Source organism: Thermobia domestica, chromosome 2 (genome assembly GCF_964235325.1).
Source record: "Thermobia domestica chromosome 2, izTheDome1.hap1.1, whole genome shotgun sequence".
NCBI classification, from domain to species: Eukaryota; Metazoa; Arthropoda; class Insecta; order Zygentoma; family Lepismatidae; genus Thermobia; species Thermobia domestica.
The window spans coordinates 378972312-378984617 of NC_137455.1; the positions used below are offsets into that span (position 1 = coordinate 378972312).

The following is a 12306-nucleotide window of genomic DNA, read 5'->3' on the forward strand; positions in this document are numbered from 1 at the left end:
CAGGGTAAATTAATTTAACTATTTTCTCTTCACCTAAGGTTTGCTTTTATCTCAATGTCAACAGCTTACATTGTATGGACGTTGCACAATGGTTCACAGGACGACCAAAACCCATTTTTTGGAAATTGCGTTGGAAGGACATTGGTTTGGCGTATGGGCCACGAAATAGGTACACACTCACTTACACACACATATATCTGGCTATTTACTTATTTAATTATTTCGGAAAAGCAACAGGCAAATACCTGGTAACAATTTTCCATCATTGTATGGTATATGCACTGATAGCAAAATACATGTTACATACGTTAAAATACACATAGTACGATAATACAGCTAATTTAGATAGAATGAATATTTTGTTTATAACTAAAAATATCTATATCTTGGTGCCCTTGTGACATATTATACAATACGCACATTTTTATTTTTTCTGACAAATTATGCATCAAATGCATTAGTCCTTTGCGCTGAGAGAACGGTCACTTTCGGTGCGAGGGTCCTGTTTTGATCCCACACACGAGTTTGTGCTAGATAACAGCAGGAGTGTGTCCGTTTCTCACATTTACATTCCACCAATACTTCCATAATCACTCCTTTTTCATTATCATCTATCTGCTTTAACCTAAAAGGTATCATCACAGGAAATAAAATTAAAATCATGCGGAGTGCTATATATCATTTTGTCTACTTCAGATCAAAGCACTATTCGTCAGATAGATGGCAACACTGTAGAGAGCAGTCCAAACCACATCATACAAAATGGAAGTCAGCTAACAGCATTTACGGCATGTGGGATTGTTTCGAAGAAAAGCATATATCCGACATCATACATATGGACAGGTAGATTCCTGTACATTTTTTTTTTCTCTCTACCTTTTTCTTTAACCTTCCTTCTCTTTGGGCTAAAGAACAGTCAAGTCAACCAACAACGTTGAATAAAAGAAAAAAAACGAAAGAAGAAATGGGAGAAGATTGGCCGAAGAGGAAACGCAAAAGAGGGGCGGAGGAGAAGACGCGAAGGAGGGCAAAAGAAAAAATCAGGAGAGCATGAAGGCTATAAAAGAATTTCAACATTTCTCAGGCCGCAACCTCATAAATCAGTCATACTCTACTGATTTATGTGCGTAGCCAGAAATCACTGTTGCACCTTGATAGACAGGTAACAGCCAGCACTTAAATTACTTTTGGGTGGGGTTTGTACCCGTGGATCCCAACAACAAAAATGGTAAAGACAAAAAAAAAAAATGCCAAAGTTATTTTTCCGTTCACTTACTTTCTTCGGTGAATAATATTATTAACAACAATAATAATAATAGCAATAACAATAAAAAGAAATTTAAAACGTCGTTGCTATATACATGATACCATTTCCTACATTTGACACTGCTGTACCCGCCGGCTAATGTAGGATGGAGTCCATGTTCATATGTTATTTCGAAGCACTGTTGCTAACTATGATAAGATGAAGTCACAATGAGTAGATAATATATATATATATATATATATATATATATATATATATATATATATATATATATATATATATATATATATATGTGTGTGTGTGTGTGTGTGTGTGTGTGTGTGTTTATTACATAATATTATTATTATTAACTGCGTCTTATTTATAGTAATAATTCTAGTTAGGGTTCGTAGTGGAAAAAATACAATGGCGGTATGTTTTATTACGATTTTGACTCGACATATCGGCTACCTAAATGTAGAAATATAGTGAGGGAATGTTGTCTAAAAGATTACATTTACATAACGACTCAAAACCAATGGAGAGCTTCTATGTAGTTGCATGGGGGGACATGGAGAGACTGATCTCCCGCCAACAATTTTCTGAAAAAAAAAGTTTAAAAATATCTTCTTATGTTGTATTAAAAGAGAATTATACACGAAAATGCTCAAAAACCGAGTTTTTATATTAACAATTTCCTGCGGGAAAACTCCTGGACTTTACTCGACTGGAAGTATTCCAAACCCTCGGAAAAATCACCCACATAACACACAACCCCTACATCCTTTCATGCTCAAAACATGAGTTTTATATGAATTAAGAGCAGGGGCGGATCCAGGAGCGACTTCTGGGGGGGGGGCGGTGGGTTGTCATACTGCTACTTTTAAGGGCTCCAAACTTTCGGATGGGTTTTATTTATATATATAAAATAAGAAAGTTTCCTCTTCTGGGAGGATCGATCGCCCCGATCGCCCCCCTCCCCTGGATCCGCTCCTGATTAAGAGAAGAAGACACAGAGATACATAAGAAAGAAACAATTCAATATGGCACATCAAAATATAAACTAGATGAACACCTTTGAAGACATCTCATTTTAAAAGTAAAAGATAGGAAAAAGATAACAAAAATGTCGGTATTATCTATCAACTTAGAAATTATTTCTACATAAGAAATAAAATCTTTTTGCGTTCAAATCTATTCGTCAATTACTGTGTATAAAAATGGATTTATTAAAGTTATTTAGCATCTACACTCCCGTGATGGTATGCCTTCATCAGTGAAAAACCACGGGTGGTATGCCTTCATCACTGAAATACCAGAAGCGGTATAGTATACCACCACATACCGCTTCACCTCGACCACTGCTGAATGAATACTTGTTTAAGAGTCTTCATCCCGGCGAAATTAAAATACCGCTAATTTTACAGTAATTATGTGATATCTTCAAATAGATAAAAGATAATCGAAATGTGGAACGAGAGCGCCCTAGACAATATTATTTTACATGAGAAACCGTTATCACGACTCACTTATCTGGTTTCGATTTCGAGCCATTTTGAAAATCGGCATTTATTTTCGCGTTTCTAAACAGCTGAAAACGGAAAGCCACTAGGTGACTTGTGATAACGGTACCTCACGCAAAATAATATTGTCTAGGGCGCTCTTGTTCCATATTTCAATTATCTTTTATCTATTTGAAGATATCACATAATTACAGTAAAATTAGCGGTATTTTAATTTCGCCGGGATGAAGACTCTTAAGTTGCCTCCTTTGGAACTCAAGATGGCGAACAGATTTCGTTCTACTTGTAAAGAAAGATGCAACATGTAACAAGTAACGTAAATTATAGTAAAGATATGGATGAGAAAGACCCCAGTGATTGGGGCGAAATATTGTGATACAATAATGAACTTTTCACAGTATAACGTTCATAAAATTATGACTTGTTAAACTTTCTTAGTTTGTCGCTAGAGTTGTTGTCTTCATTGTTGCAAAGTCTTTTGCAACAGCACCTCTAAAAGCACGATATGTTCTGACCAACTGTAAGATGCCAGTTTCCTTAATTGCTCAGTAGATGAGAGGTAGATAGGCTCGAATAATACCCCCACACCATAATGGGAGCCCTTTATTTATTAGGAGACTGTTTGGAGTTTAATATGTTGTTCCCATTAAGAGTCTTCATCCCGGCGAAATTAAAATACCGCTAATTTTACTGTAATTATGTGATATCTTCAAATAGATAAAAGATAATTGAAATGTGGAACAAGAGCGCCCTAGATAATATTATTTTGCGTGAGGTGCCGTTATCACAAGTCACCTAATGGCTTTCCGTTTTCAGCTGTTTAGAAACGCGAAAATAAATGCCGATTTTCAAAATGGCTCGAAATCGAAAGCAGATAAGTGAGTCGTGATAACGGTGTCTCATTAAAATATTATTGACTAGGGCGCTCTTGTTCCACATTTTGATTATCTTTTATCTATTTGAAGATATCACATAATTACTGTAAAATTAGGGTATTTTAAGTTTCGCCGAGATGAAGACTTAATATGGACCATGAAGCTGAAAATGAAATGAAATCTTTAAGTTTAACGTCCCTTGATTACTCTTTAGCCTAAGGGAGAAATGATTAAGGCAAGTGAATGATGATAGAAAAATTAGTAAAATAAGAATGTGGGAGGAGAGTTTTTCTCGTCTAATCCCATTTTGTATAATTACGTACAAAATATATCAAATTTATATTCTTCTTAATTTCACCTAGTAGTTATCAGAATTTTTCCGTGTCACGAGAGGTCCTCTAACGGTGTGATATAACAACATTTAAACCATATTTTTTTTACTGAAGTATATTGTATAGCGACTTGTGTATCTTTAAAGGTTGATAAATACTCTTCATTGTGTTCGTATAATCACTTCATCAATTTGTAGTTGACTACTATAAATAATGTAACATTAAAATACTGTTTGATACCTAACACTTCGCTGAACTAACGTTGCCCACGAAACCAGTAAAAAAAAAAAAAAACTTATGGGTAACTCTACAGGCGATGGCCCCTGTCTGCTCTGTTCTGGACGATTTCTATTTGAAATGTAATGAAATCTTTTAGTTTAACGTCTCACGATTATAACCTTTAGGCTAAGGGAGACGATGATTAAAGCAAGTGAATGATGATGAAAAAATTGGTGGAATGAGAAAGTGGGAGGAAACGGGAATACCCTGAGAAAACCCACGGACACGATGTTGTCCGCCACAAATTTAGCTGGCAGGGGATCGAACCAGGGATCCCATGTACCAGAGGTAAGCGCTCTGTCACTGAGGCACTATGAACCCCCCCCCCCCTTGGCACACGATGCACACGCAGGACGAGTGTACAGCATTATTGGGCGAAAGCTCATCATTTGTAAACTCCAATGACAAAAATTGCAAGACGGGGTTGGTAACTAATCCATGAAGATGGCAACATTGTTTAGTTTTTTTCTGTCCAGGAGAGAAGATAAGAGAATGAAAGAACGAAGATGAACAAAATAGAGAATAAGAAGAAGAGAATTTTTAACATGGAGAACAGAATGCACACCTTGACAGAAAATTAATTGATGAATCCCCTCTTTTAAAGATTAGCCATTTTGATTTTTTCTTTTTTTTTTCTTTCGTTTTGTTATTTCCTTTTCTGAATCTTTCAAACGTAATATACCGCGCGCCGACGCCATGTAGGCTAATTTCCTGTTATTAGCTTCAGGCTAGACTTCATTCTTTCAAACTTTCATGTAATTAAAAAAAAATAATAATTAAAAAAATAAAGAAGAAACAGATCACAATTCTGTAGTAAAAATATATAAATTTTCGACAAAGAATTGTTAATTTTTTTTTCTTTGTTCCTGGAATGATTTGTGGCTCAAACAGTAGCAGAATATTTTCAATTAATACAATGTCAACACCAAAAAGGTAAAAAGAAGTAATTATTAAATTTGTTATTAAATTCTCCAATAACGTTTATTTGTGGATGTGTATGGTGTGTCGTGAGTGAAGAAATTATGCGATCTGAAGACGTGTGCAGCATATCAGCTCCTCGGGTGGCGATTATAAATTATACAGAGTTAATAAATTTTGACTCGAAAACCGGAAAACGGAGATCTAATGCTATTGTATATAGCAATAATGGTTTAATAATAACATATCGCTAATAGTACCAATACTAAATTTAATGGCTTTCGCTTTGACCCTAAGTGCGCGGTTAATTCTGTTTTAGAACTATTATTATTATTATTATTATTATTATTATTATTATTATTATTATTATTATTATTATTATTATTATTATTATTATTATTATTATTATTATTATTACAAATAGTTCGTGTGTTACAGTTACAAACAGATAAAGAACGATTTGTATATACAGTATATATATATATATATATAGTATATGCAGGATTGTAGGAAAGTAGGATTGAAACCCATTTTATCCAGTGTATGCGTGAGCATCAAGGGGGGCTATAGCCCCTATAGCCCTTCCCTTGGATCCGCCCCTATGTACGTATATAATGCGCCTGCTGTGTTGCTTCCATCTCGTTTGATAAACACTTTTGAACCTGTGTTATGATTAATAAAACTAATTAATAAAATATTTAGTTCAGAATGTTAGTTGTTTTCAGATTATATTATTTTACTGGCAAACAGTATCCCAAGCTGTCAGAACTGAGCATAAGAGGTAGGTTCTGTTCTTTTCTTTGTAGAAGTCAAGTAAAAGAACCGTTTCATCTCGAACTGCATAATTACAATTTTATTTACATACAGAGAATTCTTAACTTATACAAGAGGATATTAATAATGCTTTGTGCTAATTTTTTGAGTTACATGCCACAACCTATTTACGCATGGAGACCAAAACTAAAAAAAGCTCAAACTGTCTTTTTAACCAAATTTTACTATGGTAACAAATGAGACTTACATGAGCAAATGATACCCTCTCAACCCAAGTCCAAGGGTAGTTTTTCGCACATGGTTAAAATGTCTCTCGATGTCTCTGATGCGTCCGTTTCCACTCCCTCTCTGCCAGCCTGAATCCCCATTATATTACAAAATTTGTCAGTCATTAATTTGAAATTAGGTGCTTAACTTACGATTTATTTATTTATTTATTTTTACAATTAAAAGTCCCATTAGATTATCTAACCTTTGTCCCTTAGGACAAGATATTATAAAAAAAGAAAAAAATATATCAATAGTTCCTCTTGATTACACTTTCAAGGCTTTTTTTATGTATATAATTAATTACACTTAAGCACCAAAACTTTGTAACAGATTAGCATATCCTTTTTTCCTTTTATTTTTTCATAAAAATCTTTGTTTCAAACACACCCAACATTGCAATGTTATTTCCCCTTTCTACAGAAACCTTCCACTACATACTTATAAAACTACCACCATGACGTTTGCTGAGCAAAACAATAAATTCACATAAAAAACTACATATGTGTTACAGTTTCTCCAACTAACAGTTTGGCTTCATCAAACACTATCCGATAGTGTCTGATGAAGCGAAAGTGTAAGTTGGCGAAACTGTCACACATATGTATTTTTTTTTTGTTTGTTTGTTTGTTTGTGAATGCGTATATTGTTTTGCTCAGCAAATAGTTTGTTTGTGTTTAAGTATGTACAAAGCAAAGCTTCTACTTATGGGAAAAACCTGACGTTTGGCGGTGTATAACAACCACTGACACCCGAACTTCGAATCAAACCCGGGACTTCCACGCCAAGCCGTACACAAATCACTTAGCCACTATCAGCCCTTTAGTACCAGCAGTACTCTGGAAATGCAGATATACTCATGTCCAAAATGATTGTTGCATATCTATAACTGTCTTTTTGTAAGAATATAATTTGATAATTATTTTGTAGGTTATTTTTAATACTGATACTATCTGTATAATCGAGAAATGCATATTTGTGGTAAATTTCAGAGGAAAAGAACTATAAATACGAAAATTAGAATGAGTAAAACAAAATGTTACTAAATGTACAAGAAAGTTTTATTTTCGTTTTATTGTTCTTATTTACTGCTCTTTTGACATGATACATGTCTTTGCCGATTATACACAAACTAACATTATAAGAAATACGAGACGTATTCGTTATCAAATTATATTTCTACAACAACATATTTATAGACATGCGACAATAATTTTGGACATGAGTGTACCCTTGTTGATCACCATCAGAGATTTGCCCCGAGGGGAATTTTGCAGCTCCGGGACTAACATCTCCCCAGGCGTCTTCCTTGAAATTATCACTGCTTATATACAGTAATGTACAATGCTAGAATTTTTGGTATATACACCCTCAAATGTTATCAAAAATATTCCAACTCCGATGGAAGCTCGTTCATTCGTAAGTTTAAGGTGAGTGTACGCTGGACTATATTAGATGAGTTTATGCCATATACTCTTATAGGGAAATCTCATTATATCCCTGCTTTGATCGGTGGAGAATATCCCCCTCCCACCAAGCATAATCTAAAATGACGGATATGCCCTAGGCACTAGTCTAAACAAGTAGAAAAGATTAATAAATGTTAATTCATACATAGGATGTTATGCCATGCCGTGCACCGACAGGCCGCCTTGAATAGAAACCAGTCCGGTCGTAGCTCGCCAGTCTTCGGCTTTCTTCGGAGAACACGAAGCGATACGAAGTTGATCAGAACCAAGAGAAATGATGTAGAATGCAGGGTATGTGTGAACGGCCGTGGCACGAACGAAGCATGGCGGGGGAATAGCATTGGGAGGGCACACTCTTTGTGTATTAACGAGAAGTGAGTGGTCATGGTTCTTTTGTACAGGACTGCATATACAGTTTTAATTTTATCATTCTGTAATTCTTATTTATTTATTTCCTAAAGAAGAGGTCATAAACTTACCATTTCTTGTTTTCTGTTTAAATCTAAGAGGTCCTTCGATAGAAATACTGAACTCCTCTGTACTCACCTAAAAGAAACAAAACAATAATTAAATAAGAAAGGTGTCTTATTACCTTACTTACTTAATTAAATTACTTGCAGAGATACAAGAAACCAAACACATATAAAAGAATGCGCTTACATGTTCTGAATTTTGATTCAATTATTAATTCCATATATTCATGTACTAGTCGCTATCATTGTCTTTTTTTTATCAATGACATCACTATTTGTGGTACTGTACAACTCCGAAAATAAGATCCGTGTATTATTATTATTATTATTATTATTATTATTATTATTATTATTATTATTATTATTATTATTATTATTATTATTATTATTACTAAAGACCATTCTCAACTAGAAGCATTTGTAGAAAAATCCCTTTCATGATAGCAAAGAAACATATGAGTTACTTCAATGATGTTGCGCTTCTTTTGAAGTCGCCAGAGAATTATTTGGCCGCGCCGACTTTACTTATAATAAAAATTTGCTTTTTTTTTTTTTTTTTTTTTTTGCACAATCAAAAGATAGATTAAGGTTCATCTTCAGCAGTGCCTGTCAACTCTTTGTGATTGTTGGGAAAAACATGAAAATACATTTTCAGCTTTGGGGTAAGGCTTATTGTTGGAATAGGACAATATAAAAAAGTACATAGTATAGGGCTTATTTTCTGGTTAGATCTTATTCTCATAGGAACACACATACACACACACAACGTAAAAGTTCTGTGCAGTGGACCCCAGAGTATGGATTTGATGTATTTTGTTACACAGAATCCAAATTTAGAAACCCCAGAATGATTAATCGTGCCAATTTTGCTTTATGGGCAAAAAAATTGAGCGATTTTGGATAGAGAGGACCATGAAGCAAACTTGACACAGTTAATCATTTTGGGGTCTCAAAATTCGGATTCTGTGTAACAAAATACGTCAAATTCATATTCTGGGGTTTCAAGATTTGAATTCTGTGTAACAAAATACATCGAATCCATACCCTGGGGTTTCTAAATTTGGATTCTGTGTAACAAAATACATCGAATCCATACTCTGCGGTTTCTAAATTTGAATTCTGTGTAACAAAATACATGAATCCATACTCTGGGGTTTCTAAATTTGAATTCTGTGTAACAAAATACATCGAATCCATACCCTGGGGTTTTGAAATTTGGTTCTGTGTAACAAAATACATCGAATCCATATACTGGGGTTTCTAAATTTGGATTCTGTATAACAAAATACATCGAATCCATACCCTGGGGTTTCTAAATTTGGATTCTGTGTAACAAAATACATCGAATCCATACCCTGGGGTTTCTAAATTTGGATTCTGTGTAACAAAATACATCGAATCCATACCCTGGGGTTTCTAAATGTGGATTCTGTGTAACAAAATACATCGAACCCATACCCTGGGGTTTCTAGATTTGAATTCTGTGTAACAAAATACATCGAATCCATACCCTGGGGTTTCTAAATTTGGATTCTGTGTAACAAAATACATCGAATCCATACCCTGGGGTTTCTAAATTTGGATTCTGTGTAACAAAATACATCGAATCCATACCCTGGGGTTTCTAAATGTGGATTCTGTGTAACAAAATACATCGAACCCATACCCTGGGGTTTCTAAATTTGAATTCTGTGTAACAAAATACATGAATCCATACTCTGGGGTTTCTAAATTTGAATTCTGTGTAACAAAATACATCGAATCCATACCCTGGGGTTTTGAAATTTGGTTCTGTGTAACAAAATACATCGAATCCATATACTGGGGTTTCTAAATTTGGATTCTGTATAACAAAATACATCGAATCCATACCCTGGGGTTTCTAAATTTGGATTCTGTGTAACAAAATACATCGAATCCATACCCTGGGGTTTCTAAATTTGGATTCTGTGTAACAAAATACATCGAATCCATACCCTGGGGTTTCTAAATGTGGATTCTGTGTAACAAAATACATCGAACCCATACCCTGGGGTTTCTAGATTTGAATTCTGTGTAACAAAATACATCGAATCCATACCCTGGGGTTTCTAGATTTGAATTCTGTGTAGCAAAATACATCGAATCCATGCCCTGGGGTTCGGTGCACAGAACTTTTATTTTTTGTGTGTGTGGTTATGTAATTGGTCACTGAATCTTGTCCTATTTTCTTAGTTATTACCTCACGTAGTTATTACCTCACTTACCTCAAGTAAGTAACATTCACTTGCACGAATGCAGCCTTCGTTTTAGAACACAGCAACTCATTTAGAACTAAAAATTAGTTAGAACAAGTCTGTGAACTGTAATCTTCAATAATATTGTTTCTAAACTCAGAGAAACAAATATAAGATGGAATGTTCTTTGCTCCAGAGAAAGCTTGTAAAATTCAATTATACATATATGTATTTTTTATATGCATTAATTAACATGCATGTTCTCGTATGGAATCTCTCAAACAAAACACACAGATGCAAGACTTCTAGCAATATATTAAGTGTAAAATATAATAAATAATGGATAAAATGACATTAAACTCTGGTGGACCTTGGTGGTCCAAGACCGGACACATGTCCCCAGCTAACTCAACAGACACCCTACAAGCTTCTTATTAGTACATACATAGCAGACTGAGAAAGGAATGGGGACGCTGCATGGGGAAGGGGAGGAGGGAAATAGGAACAAGTTTCACGAGTGACCTTTCGCTATCTGGCTACTTTTTTTCTTCTAAAGTGAATATTTTACATTTGTACTTCCTGTATCTTGTAAATAAGTTTTTCATTAAAAAAAGAAAAAAGAACTACAATTTTACTAAAGATCCAGGTTTCTTCTTAGGTGAAGAGCATCGTATTTGTTTCTCAATTGGAAGGTGCTACATTCGAATTCTGCAAGGTTCCTAGATAAAAATTGGAATTTTGACTGGTTTTCAGTGTTTCTCCCACAGTCTCGTAGGTCATTCGGAACCTAAAATGTATAAAAATCTAAGCAGGCCACACGTTTCTGACAGATTGATCCGCATGAGCAACAGCAGAAGCATTCGGTGTATCATATCTGGAATCAAACCCATCAGGATCATGCGCGTTAAAGACATAATTGTTACTAGACCAATTGGATGCATACTATTTACGGAATTTAGAAGCTGAAGTGAAACAGTTGAGAATATATGTGCAGTACGTGAATGCTGCGAGTGTACATTGATAATATAAAGACTGTCCTATATTTTAAAATTTCCTCCTGGTTCCCATTATAAAGGCTTCCAGGGTATAAAGTGCTCATTGCTTCTTTTTTTTAATATTATAATTAAACATTTTTTTGAAGTTGAAATAAAACTGAAACTAACTCCAAGCTCAATTAAGAGACGAGGTTGGGAACCTCATTGATTTAAACGAAAAATGTTAAACATTTATTACATGTTCTTATTTTAGTACACAACAAATATAATTTTTTATGCATTTTATAATTTTTACGAAAGTTATCTGTGAAATTTTTTTATCACATTATATATATGCTAGCTAGCTTTTGTTCCATAATTCATCAAGAAATTTAATCAAAAACAACAAGCACATTTCCCCTAGCTTCAACGGAAACACATAACCCGAAACAACAGGCTTATTTCCAAACCTTCCAAGAAAACACACAACCCAAAACAACAAGCTTATTTCCTAAGCTTTAACGAAATGATACAACCCAAAACAACATGGTTATTTCCTAAGCTTCAACGAAACTACGCAACCCAAAACAACAGGCTTATTTTTTAAGCTCTAAAGCAGGAAAACCCAGCCCGAAACAACAGACTTACTTCCTAACCTACAAAGGAAACGCATAATCCATAACAACTGGTTCATTTCCTAAGCTTCAACGAAAGTACACAAACCTAAACAACAGGCTTGCTTCCTAATCTGCAAAGAAAACACATAACCCAAAACAACAGGCTTATTTTCTAAGCTTTAAAGAAAGAAAACAATCCAAAACAACATGCTTACTTCTTAACCTACAAAGAAAGCACACAACCCAAAGCAACAGGTTTATTTTCTAAGATCTAAAGGAGGAATATACAACCCAAAAACATAGGCTTGCTTCCTAACCTTCAAAGAAAACACACAATCCAAAA

The 12306-nt window shown here is 34.5% G+C and overlaps 1 protein-coding gene and 1 long non-coding RNA gene across 7 annotated transcripts in view; one reads left to right on the top strand and one right to left on the bottom strand.

Annotated features, from left to right (window-relative positions):
• Positions 1-12306, bottom strand: part of LOC145678864 (uncharacterized) — a 544231-nt gene that overhangs the window by 440586 nt on the left and 91339 nt on the right. Inside the window, exon 1 of one of the 6 annotated variants that reach the window (XM_081749442.1) lies at positions 8163-8182. The exons of the other annotated variants lie outside the window; for them this stretch is intronic. The gene's annotated coding sequence lies outside the window, so the exon portion shown is untranslated. Of the gene's footprint in view, positions 1-8162; positions 8183-12306 lie in introns of those variants that run through there. 6 annotated transcript variants of the gene reach the window in all.
• LOC145678867 (uncharacterized) overlaps positions 1-12306 on the top strand; it is a 541133-nt gene that overhangs the window by 29340 nt on the left and 499487 nt on the right. The window lies entirely within an intron of this gene.